General features: G+C 44.5%; 1 long non-coding RNA gene across 1 annotated transcript in view; it reads left to right on the top strand.

The window, feature by feature from the left end:
* LOC149124972 (uncharacterized) overlaps window positions 1-8,687 on the top strand; it is a 46,649-nt gene extending 37,962 nt beyond the window's left edge. Inside the window, exon 3 of the long non-coding RNA XR_016212536.1 lies at window positions 8,476-8,687. This is a non-coding gene — a long non-coding RNA (uncharacterized LOC149124972). The remainder of the gene's footprint in view (window positions 1-8,475) is intronic.
* Window positions 8,688-15,690: the final 7,003 nt, after the last annotated feature.

Genomic DNA, 15,690 nt, shown 5'->3' with positions numbered 1-15,690 from the left:
CAACACAACATATCAAAACTTATGGGATACAGCAAAAGCAGTATTGAGAGGCAAATTTATAGCAATAGGTGCCTATATCAAGAAATTGGAAAGGTACCAAATAAATGAGCTTTCAGCGCATCTCAAGGACCTAGAAAAACTGCAACAAACCAAACCCAAATCTAGTAGGAGAAGAGAAATAATTAAAATCAGAGAAGAAATTAACAGGATTGAATCCAAAAAAACACTACAAAAAATCAGCCAAGCGAGAAGCTGGTTTTTTGTAAAAATAAACAAAATTGACACCCCATTGGCCCAACTAATGAAAAAAAGAAGAGAAAAGACCCAAATCAATAAAATCAGAAATGAAACAGGAAACGTAACAACAGACACCACAGAAATAAAAAGAATCATCAGAAATTGCTACAAGGTCCTGTATGCCAGCAAACAGGAAAACCTATCAGAAATGGATAGATTCCTGGACACATGCAATCTAACAAAATTGAACCAGGAAGACATCGAAAACCTAAATAGACCCATAACTGAAACAGAAATTGAAACAGTAATTAAGGCCCTCCCAACAAAGAAAACCCCAGGACCAGATGGATTCACTGCTGAATTCTACCAGACATTTAAAGAAGAACTAATCCCATTTCTTCTCAAACTATTCAGAACAATCGAAAAAGAGGGAATCCTCCCAAATTCTTTCTATGAAGCCAGCATGACCTTAATCCCTAAGCCAGAGAAAGATGCAGCACTGAAAGAAAATTACAGACCAATATCCCTGATGAACATAGACGCAAAAATCCTCAATAAAATTCTGGCCAATAGAGTACAACAACACATCAGGAAAATCATCCACCCAGACCAAGTGGGATTCATCCCTGGTATGCAGGGATGGTTCAACATTCGCAAATCAATCAATGTGATTCACCACATTAACAGACTGCAAAAGAAAAACCATATGATTATCTCAATTGATGCAGAGAAAGCATTTGATAAAATTCAACACCCTTTCATGATGAAAACTCTAAGCAAATTGGGTATAGAAGGAACATTCTTCAATATAATCAAAGCAATTTATAAAAAACCCACAGCCAACATCCGATTGAATGGGGAAAAGTTGGAAGCATTTCCACTGAAATCAGGCACCAGGCAGGGATGACCACTCTCACCACTGCTATTTAACATAGTTCTGGAAGTTTTAGCCAGAGCCATCAGACAAGAAAAAGAAATCAAAGGAATACAAATCGAGAAGGAAGAAGTCAAACTATCCCTCTTTGCAGACGATATGATTCTGTACTTAGAGGATCCAAAGAACTCTACTAAGAGACTATTGGAACTCATAGAGGAGTTTGGAAAAGTGGCAGGATATAAAATCAATGCACAAAAATCAACAGCCTTTGTATACACAAGCAATGCCATGACTGAGAAAGAACTGCTAAGATCAATCCCATTCACAATAGCTACAAAAACAATCAAATACCTTGGAATAAACTTAACCAAGGACGTTAAAGATCTCTACGATGAGAATTACAAAATCTTAAAGAAAGAAATAGAAGAGGATACCAAAAAATGGAAAAATCTTCCATGCTCATGGATTGGAAGAATCAACATCATCAAAATGTCCATTCTCCCAAAAGCAATTTATAGATTCAATGCAATCCCAATCAAGATATCAAAGACATTCTTCTCAGATCTAGAAAAAAATGATGCTGAAATTCATATGGAGGCACAAGAGACCTCGAATAGCTAAAGCAATCTTGTACAACAAAAACAAAGCCGGAGGCATCACAATACCAGATTTCAGGACATACTACAGGGCAGTTGTAATCAAAACAGCATGGTACTGGTACAGAAACAGATGGATAGACCAATGGAACAGAATAGAAACACCAGAAATCAACCCAAACACCTACAGCCAACTTATATTTGACCAAGGATCTAAAACCAATTCCTGGAGCAAGGACAGTCTATTCAATAAATGGTGCTGGGAAAACTGGATTTCCACGTGCAGAAGCATGAAGCAAGACCCCTACCTTACACCTTACACAAAAATCCACTCAATGTGGATTAAAGACCTAAATCTACATCCTGACACCATTAAGTTATTAGAGAACATTGGAGAAACCCTTCAAGATATTGGCACAGGCAAAGAATTTCTGGAAAAGACCCGAGAGACACATGCAGTCAAAGCCAAAATCAACTATTGGGATTGCATCAAATTGAGAAGTTTCTGTACTGCAAAAGAAACAGTCAGGAGAGTGAAGAGACAACCAACAGAATGGGAAAAAATATTTGCAAACTATGCAACAGATAAAGGGTTAATAACCAGAATCTACAAAGAGATCAAGAAACTCCACAAAAACAAAACAAACAACCCACTTAAGAGATGGGCCATGGACCTCAATAGACATTTTTCAAAAGAGGAAATCCAAATGGCCAACAGACACATGAAAAAATGTGCAAGAGCACTAGCAATCAGGGAAATGCAAATCAAAACCACAATGAGGTTTCACCTCACCCCAGTTAGAATGGCTCACATACAGAAATCTACCAACAACAGATGCTGGCGAGGATGTGGGGAAAAAGGGACACTAACCCACTGTTGGTGGGAATGCTAACTGGTCAAGCCACTATGGAAATCAGTCTGGAGATTCCTCAGAAACCTGAAGATAACCCTACCGTTCGACCCAGCCATCCCACTCCTTGGAATTTACCCAAAGGAATTTAAATTGACAAACAAAAAAGCCATCTGCACCCTAATGTTTATTGCAGCTCAATTCACAATAGCCAAGATCTGGAACCAACCTAAATGCCCATCAACGGTAGACTGGATAAAGAAATTATGGGATATGTACTCTTTAGAATACTATACCGCAGTAAGAAACAACGAAATCCAGTCATTTGCAACAAAATGGAGGAATCTGGAAGACATCATGCTGAGTGAAATAAGCCAGTCCCAAAGGGACAAATAGCATATGTTCTCCCTGATCGGTGACAACTGACTGAACACCAAAAAGGAAACCTCCTGAAGTGAAATGGACACTATGAGAAATGGTGACTTGATCAGCATAGCCCTGACTGTTAATGAACAACTTAATACATTATCCCTCTTAGTATTTTTTTGTCTGTTCTACTTAATATGACTGGTTTAATTCTGTAATTATCACACAGTTATTCTTAAGTGTTGAAAATTAACTGAAATGTGATCCCTGTTAAACATAAGAGTGGGAATAAGAGAGGGAAGAGATGTATAATTTGGGACATGCTCAAGCTGACTTGCCCCAAATGGTAGAGTTAGAAATATACCAGGGGATTCCAATTCAATCCCATCAAGGTGGCATGTACCAATGCCATCTCACTAGTCCAAGTGATCAATTTCAGTTAGTCAATTGACTAAGAGTCAAAGGGAGCACATAAACAAGTCTAGTACCTGCTAACACTAACCGATAGAATAAATAAAGGGGAGAGTGATCCAACATGGGAAGTGAGATACTCAGCAGACTCATAGAATGGCAGATGTCCTAAATAGCACTCTGGCCTCAGAATCAGCCCTAAAGGCATTCGGATCTGGCTGAAAAGCCCATGAGAGTATTTCAGGCATGGAAAGCCAAGACACTCTGGCAAAAAGATCTCTGTGAGTGAGATCCCAGTGGAAAGAACAGGTCTTCAAAGAAGGAGGTACCTTTCTCTGAAGGGAGGAGAGAACCTCCACTTTGACTATGACCTTGTCTAAACAAGATAAGAGTCAGAGAACTCAAGGGGCTTCCATAGCCTTGGAAACTCATGACTGGTGCATAGGGAGATTACTGATGCCATAGACAGGAGTGTCAATTTGTAAACTCAACAATAGGATTCACGGTGCATTTACTCCTCATGTAGGATCTCTGTCCTTAATGTGCTGTACATTGAGGCTTAATGCTATAACGAGTACTCAAACAGTATATTTCACTTTGTGTTTCTATGGGGGTGCAAACTTGAAATCGTTACTTAATGTATACTAAACTGATCTTCTGTAAAAAAAAAAAAAAAAAAAGAAATTATCAACTCCCAACTTGACTCTCACTGGGATTAAACATGACAATAGTTCTGATCTGATTTCATCATCATTTAAAAAAAATCATCTATTATTTTTCACTTTATGTTTCTGTGTGGGAGCAAACTGTTGAAATCCTTACTTAATGTATACTAAGCTGATCTTCTGTATATTAAGATAATCGAAAATGAATCTTGATGTGAATGGAAGGGGAGAGGGAGTGGGAAAGGGGAGGGTTGTGGGTGGGAGGGACGGTATGGGGGGGAAGCCATTGTAATCCATAAGTCGTACTTTGGAAATTTATATTCATTAAATAAAAGTTAAAAGAAAATTTAAAAAAATGGTCGAGTGCTTTGAAAAATATGCTACTCTCCCTATGGCTCCACATGCCCAGCTTTGCCTTTAATCATCAGACATACTTGGGAGTCTGATCCTAGTTAAGGGTCAGCCTGGCCATGCCTGTCACTGGTACACCCTTCAGGATGTTATATCACCTCCTGGAACCTTGGTTTCCTCTGAGTAAAACACAGAGCAAGATTGACTCTTAGCTGGAGTAAAGACTTAGATGCAAGTACTCCAGAGAAAGGCACCACTCCTGCCATGCAGTTAGTAGAGGGAAGAGACTCATTTTTGGTGATATCATTGTTGCTGGGCTCGGCTGAGCCCATTGCTGATTCTTACCTGGGCCAGATGGACACTTGATGTCTCTGCTGGATGTGGAATTCCCGGTGTCTGTGAAGTTGGGTAGCATCAAGAGAGGCAGAGTTTGAGGGAAACAGATCATAACCTCACCTTTTCCTTTTCTTTGGTTGTCCTCACATGTTTTATTACATGTTGCAAAAACACTTGCAAAAACCTTGCGTCGCATGTCACTATTAGGGGTAGGGCCAGCTGATGCTTTTCCCTCTAGCTGGTTTGTTGGAATTGAATACCACTTGTTTCAACAAGTGGAGGCTGTGCAGTCTCTTCATTTTATGTTTGTCAAACTCCAGATTCTAGTTGACAGCCCTATGCATTACATTTCTAAGTAAAATCATGCTTTTTACTACAGATAAACACCCATTCTCGATTTCTAGTATGCAGTGCCATTCCTGGCAGGGTAGTCGGTGTGTGCCCATGCATATGCGTGTCTGCATATGAGAGGAAGCAGATGTGTGTGGAGCATTTGGGTCTGTTAATTAGAAATCCAGTTAGATTATAAAAGTATGATAGAATAAGCCATTTAGGGTAGTTGCCACTTTTTTTGACTAATAACTACTAAAAAGTTTCTTCCCTTTGTGGGGACCTTAGTAGTCACCTAACATTTGCACATTTATGAGGAGCTCCAAAGATAGCAGCAATGAAAATTGGTGCAGGACACAGATTTCTGTCATGGCTTCCTGTTATAACCCAGTGTCATTCTCTTGTACCTTTTGTCATCTCTGCGCTTTCTCTCTAGGAAGAACATTGGTGAAAAGCACAGAAACCAGTGATTCTTGTGGCTGTGGAATTTAAGCAGAGCAGAGAGCAAAGCAGGACCTCCCAGGCCCACTGGCTGGCCCTCCACACTCCCGAGCTTGTTCTGTGAACTTGAAGGAAGCAGTGTTCTGGACAGGGAGGGAGCAGAGAAAGGGTGGGAGAAGCTATGGAGCAAATGTTTTACAACCTGAACCTTAGAACTGTGATCCCCCAAGGAGAGCACTACTTGAAGACAAGAAAAAAAAAAGTCGAATGGCTTCTCAGGGATTTTGTTTTCCATGTACATAAAAGCCATAGTTTCTGTACAGGTGGCAGTATTTCAAGCACTCAGATTTCAGTTCTGTTCAATGTGAAAGAAGAATCGACTGATGTTCTTTGCTGTTCCATAACTAGTGTAAAATATGTATATGCTTATCTTTATTTTTATAATATGCAAATGAATTTATATTTATACAGTTTGAATCTTCTAGCGTTAGTTGACACTGGGTTCAATACTTTGCATGAGAACTGTGCCTAGATGGGGCCCATCTCATTTTCCCGCACTGGCAAGTCTTGTTTGTTCTTTCTTCATTCTTTAATCTGCCTTCTCAGATTCAGAAAAAGAAAACAGATGTCTGTTTAGGAGCCCAGGGTCTGGAGAGATTGCCAGCAATGAGCAAGGGCCTGACATGTGGATCTCAGACATTGTCCCCACCCTGCCTGTGAGTTACTAGGGGTCCCCTCCCTTTCCTCGCACAGCCTGAGTGCATAGGCGCCCTGAGTCCTTTCAGTAACTTAAGAGCATCAGGGATCGTTCTGGATTGTGCCAAGAACTCTACTGTTAAGTCCCCATCTTGGCTAGAACAGTCTGAGATGTAGCACAGCACTTTGAGGGCCCCCCTGCATCTGGCCAGCAGACCTTCAGATAGGGGACTGCCTAATTGGAGAGTGACATTGCTCCTGAGTTACTGGTACACACAGAGCCTCTTACTGGACCAGTAAGACCCTGTTTTGTTTTGTTTTGTTTTTGACAGGCAGAGTTAGTGAGAGAGAGAGAGAGACAGAGAGAAAAGTCTTCCTTCTATTGGTTCACCCCCCAAATGGCTGCTACAGCCGGCGCGCTGAGCCCATCCGAAGCCAGCATTACTAGTCCATATGGGAAAGAAAAAATACCAAGAAAATAAGAAAGCAAAGTCTAGAATCTGACAAATACCACCAACTCTCTGCTATGGCCTGAGAAAGCAGTAGAAGATGGCCCAAGTCCTTGGACCCTGCACCCACGTGGGAGACCCGGAAGAAGCTCCTGGTTCCTGGGTGCAGTTCGGTGCAGCTCTGGCCATTGTGGCCAGTTGGGGAGTGAGCCATCAGATGGAAGACCTCTCTCTCTCTCTCTCTCTCTCTCTCTCTCTCTCTCTCCTCTCTCTCCTCTCTCTATGTAACTCTGACTTTCAAATAAAAAAATAAATCTTTTAAAAACATCTTGATGCTTTCTTCACTGATCCCCTATATTCCTAAATCAGCTTGTGGATTTGCAAGTGTTGAGCTGTCTTCCCTGAGCTGTCTTTCATGGGCTCTTCACAAAAGTCCTACCACACCCCTTACTCCCCACCACCTTGTAACTATTACCTAACCCCATTCCCCCAACCCCCTGGGGCTATGTTTGAGGCAGAAAGGGTGGGCCTCTCAAGTACCCTATCAGAGGCTCTGTTGCTCCTGATTTGCAGATGAGAAGACAGGAGAGGAAGAAGCTTGTGGCTGCAGAAGCAGCAGCCCCAGACCAAGAAGACCTCTATAGGACTCCAGACAGTTAGGGAGAGCCACCCACTGTCCTAGCTGCACACACACATTACCAGGGAAAAGCGTAAACCATGGGATGGCCAGCATTTCCAAGGGAGTTGTGCAGCCAGAGGTGGGCTCCCAGGGAGAGACTGCCCTAACAGCTGCATCCAGATAACACCAAGGACTCGGGCTTTTCGCCACTGCTGTCCCCACCTTTGGGAGAGCTCTCAGGAAGCATCTGTCATCCATTTGGGCTCTATTTTTCTTTGGCAAGCAACTCTGAGTTCTTTAAACTTGCTGAGCAGGTCACACAGATAAGCAGATGTTGATGATGACAACTAGAAATGTATTATTTATCACCCATCTTGTTCCCTCCCGAAGTTTCAGGTTTCCTGAGCTTTGAAAGCAGGGTGCCAGATACAGGATGGCAGCTCTGGTGCTGAATTCAAATGCCTGCGGTTTCCTTCTCCCATGACAGTTTCTGTCTCCCATGAGGGAGGCTTCATGGTGGAACTTGACTTTGCAATGAGTAGGAAGGGGGCGTGGTGGACAGAGCATGAGACAGTTCCCCTGGTGACACACACCATGTTAGAATACAGTCATGCACCACATAAGTTGTTCCAGTCTGCAATGGTCCGCCTATGTATACAACGTTAGTCCTGTAGGAGCCTACCACCTAGTGACCAGTTGTATCCTGGAGTCTGTTTGTGTCAGCACACTCCATGATATTTGTACAACATTAAAAGTTCGCCTAACAGTGCACAGCGCACGTCTCAGTGTACTCAGACAAGCTGCATGTGGCCGCTCTATGAAGCATCACCCTCTTCATCTTATATCCATGTACAAGAAATATTTTTGAGTGAAATGTGTTTTGCTCTACACAACAAGAGTAACCCCTAGTTTCCCACATTGGTCTGTGAGCCATTTGTGTCTTCTGAGATACTAAACACCTGCTGCTCTTTAAAAGGGCTCTGAGGTCTAAGAATTTGGGGAATAATGCACTAAATAAAGCAAAGTTCTTCCTGCAGGACTCAGAGGCCATTTAAGATGCTGATGTGCATGATGAGTCTGCAAAGGGGCAGAGAGGGCGCTGCATGTCCTCGTGTTTGTGTGTCTGAGCATTGAAGGGATCCTTTCTTGAGAGGTGGCTGTGGACGTGGGTGTGTACCGCCCACATGGCCACAGGAGGCTGCCTGAGGCCTTTCAGATGACCACAGCCTGCTTTTGTTTCTGTCACACAGGAGACATGGTGGCTAAGAGCGCTGCGTCCAGACTGCGTCCAGCTGAATCTTGTGCCCCAGTTTTCTCATGTGTCAAAAAGGGAACACTATCAACCTCCTACATTTGGTAGGAATATTAAATGAGATACCATGGGTGCATTGCTAACCAAATACAGCTAATGTTATTCTGGTGCATAGTTCTCTCTCTCAGAAAAAAACACATCATCAATCTAAGATACATTATAGTTCTATATCTATAACTTCTTGATGTAATTGTACAATACCTTTACAACCTTTAAAAGAATAAAACTTTCTGAGAACCCAAAAGCATGTACCATAAAAAATGCACCATAACTCCTTTTTTTTAAAAAAAAAAAAAAAAAGAGCAGACTATAAATTTAGAGGCTTCTACAGTATCCAGCTGGAATTTTTAACAATTTTTGTCTTTATTACATGTACTAATTGACTATTTGCACTGATGATCAAATCTTTGCTTTAAAAATGAATGCTGGCTGGTGCTGCGGCTCAATAGGCTAATCCTCCACCTTGCGGTGCCGGCACACCAGGTTCTAGTCCCAGTCGGGGCACCAGATTCTGTCCCGGTTGCCCCTCTTCCAGGCCAGCTCTCTGCTATGGCCCAAGTGTTCGGGCCCTGCACCCACATGGGAGACCAGGAGAAGCACCTGGCTCCTGGCTTCGGATCAGCATGGTGCGCTGGCCACGGCGGCCATTGGAGGGTGAACCAATGGCAAAGGAAGACCTTTCTCTCTCTCTCTCTCTCTCTCACTCTCTCACTCTCACTGTCCACTCTGCCTGTCAAAAAATAATAAAAAAAAAAAATGCTAAGTAAAATATGAAGTGAATATGTACAGGTTATACATAAACCCAGAAAAAAGTCAGGAAGCTAGCTGCTGAAATTATGAAAATGTTATGTGAATGTCTGGCTCACACAATGAAGAGATACCAGGACCACTGAAAGGATGTGATCCCACTGGGTTGACACACTCTGCATGGAGATCAGGTGATTGGCCTGAGTGAGTCTGGAGGACCCCCAAGAGCTTTTTATTTCTTTTTTTTTTTTTTAAAGATTTATTTACTTGTAAGTCAGAGTTACACAGAGAGAAGGAGAGGCAGAGAGAGTCTTCCATCCACTGGTTCATTCCCCAATTGGCCGCAATGGCCAGAGCTGCACCAATCTGAAACCAGGAGCCAGGAGCCAGGAGCTTTTTCTGGGTCTCCCACATGAGTGTCAGGGGCCCAAGGACTTGGGCCATCTTCTACTGCTTTCCCAGGCCATAGCAGAGAGTGGGATCAGAAGTGGAGCAGCCAGAACTTGAACTAGCACCCATATGGGATGCTGGCACTGCAGACAGCTGCTTTACCCACTTCACCACAGTGCCAGCCCCCAGCAAGAGCTTTTAAAGGTAAATTTCTTCAGGCTGGCACTGTGGTGTAGTAGGTTAAGGCTCTACCTGTGGTGCTGGCATCCCATATGGGCATCAGTTCGTGTCCTGGTTGCTCCACTTTGCATCCAGCTCTCTGCTAATGTGCCTGGGAATGTAGTAGAAGATGGATCAGGTGATTGGGTCCCTGCACTCTTGTGGGAGACCAGGAAGAAACTCTTGGCTTCTGGCTTCGGATGAGAGTGAACCAATGGATGGAAGACCCCTGACCCCTGGTTGCTAGCTGTATAGAACTACAAGTCCAGTGCCCGAGTATTGTAATCCCTGGGATCTTTCACTTCCTGAGGCTGTGCGGCTCTTCAGTTTCTCAATTCTCCAATTCTGGGTTCCCAGGGGGCAACTTTGGTGCCAGGCGTCCCCCTTGAGGTCGTAATCCTCCTTTATGTCCCTGTGCCACTCCCCTGCTCTGTCTCAATCTAGCGCAAACTGGCTTTAGGCCGGCTTGGTGTTGAACTCTGTAAAAACAAACCTAAGAACTGGTGATTTAGTAACTCTATTTTTCTGGCTGTGAGGCATTAGGGGAAAGAACAAGAACGAGGTGGGGTTTGTGGGTCTCAGAGGAAACACGATTAAAGGGGCAACAGCCTGGTTGCAGGGTCCCTCCTAGAAGGCCCCTCTGCCGGCCCCAGGGCAGGGTGCAGGCCTCTGTCCAGGGGAAACGTCAGTGCTCTGAGTCCTGAGGACACTCGCGTTGCTTGGGGCAGTCTGGAAAACCACTGCCTAAGATGGAGACCTGAGGGCTGGTGGAGGATGCTGGGAGCCCCGTGATGCTAGCGAACAGCCAAGAAGCCCGGAGCTCCTACAGGAGCCACAGAGGAATGGAGTCTGGGCGGAGTGGGAAGGCCAAGTGCCTGTGCCAGGCTGCACCCTCTCAGGGGCAGTCAGAGCAGGACTGAGCAGGCCTGAAAGCAGCCGCAAGCCACATGGACCAATCAGCGCATAGCTGAGGCCTCTCTGGCAGAAGGGGCTGAATCCTCACCATCCCACTTGTGCCTGGGTGGAAGGCTTTGCGCAGGCTGTTTAGGAGGTGATGGGGTCGCGAGCGGGGAGCCCTCGTGAATGGCATTAGTGCCCTGGTAACAGATGCCCAGGAGAGCTCATTGGCTTCTGGTGCCTCCACGACACCTTCTACCGAGCAGAGAGCAAGCTCACCAGACATGAAACCATCGACGCCTTTTTCTTGGACTTCCCAGAGTCTAGAAGTGTGAGAAACAAACTTCTAGTGTTTGTAAGTTTCATAGCCTAAGGTGTTCTTTATAGCAGTCTGAATGGACTGAGGCCACAGGCGCTTGCTGGAAGCTGCTTTGCTGTTTGGGGCAGTGGAAAGCCAGCACCGGAGAAGACCTGTGCGTACAGCTGGTTTTCCCATGGTTGCAGATCCTCCGTCCTCACGCTGGGTTACATACTGGGTTACTCACCCTCACCCTCGAGGCCTGCTCACAGTATTTCTTCTTCATAGCATTCCCTTCACCAGCTGAATTACCACCCCTTGTCCTGGTCCAGCTCACTTGCTACCTCCTCCCTGTTGCCGTCTAGAATCTTTCAGGTGCAGTCACCTTCCCTCTTCCCCATACCACCCAGTGCCTCAGTGGGCAACGCAGCAATTGTACCATCTGCCTCCGAGCTAAAGTTGTTTCCGTGCCTATTTCATCTTCAGAAACTTAAGCCCTAGAGAGGAACAACTGGGCCTGGGTCCCCCTCTCCCTAGTGCCTATTCCAGAATCTTCCATGCAAGATCTATTCCATGCATATCGGTTAAAATTAAATTCTCATAATTCCTATTTGAATCTAGGGAGGGTAGGAGTAAGGAGGATATATTATTCCCAGCTTCCACATCCAAGAATATGGCCACGATGCTTTATCGCCCTATCTGCTATAGTAAAATGAAATAGTGATGTGTAATTAAAGACATTAGTCCAGCTCCCTCCTTTGTACAAATCCAAATTCTCACTCACTCATGGACACACTTGTCATTTTTCAGCCTTGGTGTATGGTCACTCTTGCACAGCAAGGAAGAGAGCATAATGAAATATTTCCCAGTGTTTTGGACTGGCAAAACTGTGTTTATACAATTACATGAAAACAAGCTAATGTGATGGCATTGCTGAGGTTTAATGGTTTGGGGTCAGGAAATTACAGTTCCCTGGTTACACATTTCCCTGCAGATTGGTTTATATCTCATCAGAAAGGAATCTTGCTTTGGAGTTATTCCTTCATGCTTTGGGACTGATTATAAATAAGGGACTGGGGAAATGACTTCTTATGCTACACTTATCTTAGCCAAAATGACATAAGTGAATTTCATTTCTTCCTGAGAGACAAATATGCAGAGAAGTGCACTCAGCTTCCAGAAGGCACCAGAAAATTCCATGAACTACCTTTATGTGGCGGCAACACAAAGAATGATAAGGATGGCTTCTCAGCTGGTCAGATTTGTCTTTCAACTGACCTGTCAAGCCCTGTGGACCTTGCCAGTACCCCAGGGACATCAGCTACAGACACAAGTAGCAAGGCATTAAGAACAGCACTGGACGTGTGATCAGAAAACCTGGTTAAAGACCAAGAGAGGTCCCAATAAGCCATAGGATCCCAGGCAATGACATGTAACTTCTCAAGGACTTAGAGCGTATGTCTATGTATGCAATGATTGCTTGGGCTTCTTTGCACTGAGCTGAATCTATGCCAGTTCATTAGAATGCTATCCCACATCTACCAAATCCCTGGAGCTGACCCATCAACACTGGGGTCATTGTTCTAATTGTGCTGACTCACACGCATGTTCTGACCTGGTTCCCTTTGTAACTAACTGCATTTGCCACACTGTGGCCTGAAGCCATGGGATTTGGCTGAATCTGGGACAGCTTCCACTTGTCCAAACATGGCATTAAAGGAATGGCTCTGGAACTTCTGCCTTAACAGATAATCAATGAATAATTTATATGATCACTGACATTAAAAGATTTCTTTGGGGATTACTTTGGAGCTCAAAGGCAAATAACTAAATGTTTATGTTCTGAACCAAAGAGGTTGGATGAGTGGGACATTGGCTGTGCAGGGGCAATCACTTGAAAAATGAGGTGGACGTTCTATACCGCTCAAGAAAAAAGTAAAGCAGGGCTTACCAGACAAGTTTACAACTCTGGGCATCTCTGTAATACAATCTGAGAAGCTCTGTTTTTGAAACATGGACTGGCAAGACCATAACATGAGGCATCTCTGAAGTCAAGCTAACCAGATGCAATTGCAAACAGACTTTTGTTGCATGATAAGGATTGTAAAATAAGGAAGGTCAAAAGGATCCTGTTAGCAAACCCACCTTGGTTTTGACATCTTGTGCACCTGGAGCTATTGGCACTCCCAAACACTATTGTTTTGAGGTTTGCATCTATCTATAGTCATCGATGTAGGGCCTGGGGTTATGGTTCAGTGGGTTAAGCTGCTGCTTGTGATGCCAACATCCCATATGAGCACCAGTTTGAGTCCTGGCTGCTTCACTTCTAATCCAGCTCCCAGCTAATGTGGCTAGGAAAGCAGTAGAAGATGGCCTGACTACTTGGGCCCCTGCACTCACGGGAGAGACCTGGATGGAGTTCCAGTCTCCTGACTTCAGCCTGGCCCACCCCCTACTGCTGTGGCCATTTGGGGAAAAAAACAAATTATGGAAAGTCTCTTTGTCTCTCTAAGCCTCTCCCTCTTTCTCTGTGTGTCACTCTTTCAAGGAAAATAAAATATTTTTAAAAACTAATGTGTCCAACTGCTTTCATCAAGTCGCTTGACTCAGAAATCTATCTCCAAATCTTAGATAGATGGTCAAAGATATATAAGGAGGATTTAAAAACTTTGTGGAAAATGGACTTAAAAGATTATTTCTTGATGCAAAAATATAAATCATTCATAGTTTTTTCATAATATACATTTCCCCTAAATTTTTGAAGACCTCCTTATATATAATGATGTTTCCAGAAAAAAATTTAAAGCAACAATGGGGAATTATTCAGTAAAGTATATGATAGAAAATATCACTAAAAATGATGCTTCTAAAGAATGTTTTGGGGCCGGTGCAGAGGCATAGCAGGTAAAGCTGTCATTTGCATTGCCGGCATCTCATATGAGAGCTGGTTTGAGTTCCAGCTGCTCCACTTCCAATCCAGCTCCAAAGCAGTAGAAGATGGCCCAAGTCCTTGGGCCCTGCACCCATGTGAGATACCTGGAAGGAGCTCCAGACTCCTGGCTTTGGATCAGCCCAGCTCTGGCCATTGCAGCCATTTAGGGAGTGAACCAGCAGATGAAGGACCTCTCTCCCTCTCTCTTCCTTGCCCTCTCCCCCCCCCCTCTCTGCCTCTCTGTAACTCTGCCTTTCTAATAAATAAATCTTAAAAAAAATGCTTTATGGAGCAGGCCTTGTGGTGCCCCAGGTTAAGCCACTGTTTGAAACACTTGCACCCCATATTAGAGTGCCTGGTTCAACTCCCAGTCATTCTGCTTCCAATCCAGTTTCCTGCTAATGTGCCTAGGAGGCAGGAGATAATGGCTCAAGTATTTGGGTTGCTGCTACCACCCGGTATGAGACCTGGATGGAGTTCCTGGCTCCTGGCCTTGGCCCAGCACAGGCCTACCTGGTTTTTTGTTTTTTGTTTTTTGTGTTTTTTTGACAGGCAGAGTTAGTGAGAGAGAGAGAGAGAGAGAGAGAGAGACAGAGAGAGAGAAAGGTCTTCTTTCTGTTGGTTCACCCTCCAAATGGCCACTACGGCCAGCACACAGTGCCAATCCAAAGCCAGGAGCCAGGTGCTTCTCCTGGTCTCCCATGCAGGTGCAGGACCCAAGGACTTGGGCCATCCTCCACTGCCTTCCCAGGCTATAGCAGAGAGCTGGACTGGAAGAGGAGAAACCGGGACAAAATCCAGCACCCCAACCAGGACTAGGACCCTGGGTGCCGGTGCCGCAGGTGGAGGATTAGCCAAGTGAGCCATGGTGCCAGCCCAGGTCTGCCTGTTGAGGCCATTCTCTCTCGCTCTTGCTCTCTCTTCTTCTCTCTCTTCTCAACCTCTCTCTTGATTTCAAATAAATACTTTCTTAAAAGTGTTTTATAATATACATTTTTGTTGCATTGTGAGTTAATATAGTTTTTTCTAATACATGAAGACAATGATACACGACAATATAAGCAGAGATTACTTTTGATTTGGAAGGAGGGCATTTTTTTCCCCTTCTCCTTTACTCTTTGCTCTACTTTCCAAATACTCACCATGAGGTTTACCTTGAGAGGTGAGCACTTGGCCTAGTGGTATGCGGATATCCAGCTTCAGTTCCTGGCTCTGGCTCCTGACTGCAGCTTCCTGTTAATGCAGACCCTGGGAGGCAGAAGTGATGGCTCAGCCAACTGTGTTCATGTGGGACCAAGACTGAGCTCCTGGCTCCTGTCTTGGGCTCCAGCCAAGCCTTATTTTTCTTTAAAGACTTATTTATTTATTAGAGTTACAGAGGGAGAGAGCGAGAGCGAGAGCGAGAGCGAGAGAGAGAGAGAGAGAGAGAGAGTGAAAATGACTGAGGGGATCAATCTTCCATCTCTGGTTCACTCCTCAAATGGCTGCAATGGCCAGGGCTGGGCCAGGCCAAAACCGGGAGCCAGGAACTTCTTCCGGGTCTCCCACATGGGTGCAAGGGTCCAAGGATTTGGCCCATCCTCTGCTGCTTTCCCAGTCCATGGCAGGAAGCTGGATAGTAAGTGGAGCAGCCAGGACTTGAACCAGTGACTGTATGGCATGCTGGTGCT

This window comes from Oryctolagus cuniculus, chromosome 8 (genome assembly GCF_051225735.1).
Source record: "Oryctolagus cuniculus isolate XC-2025 breed Fujian yellow rabbit chromosome 8, ASM5122573v1, whole genome shotgun sequence".
NCBI classification, from domain to species: Eukaryota; Metazoa; Chordata; class Mammalia; order Lagomorpha; family Leporidae; genus Oryctolagus; species Oryctolagus cuniculus.
The sequence above is the reverse complement of the archived record's forward strand: the minus strand, read 5'-3'. Positions and strand labels throughout refer to the sequence as shown.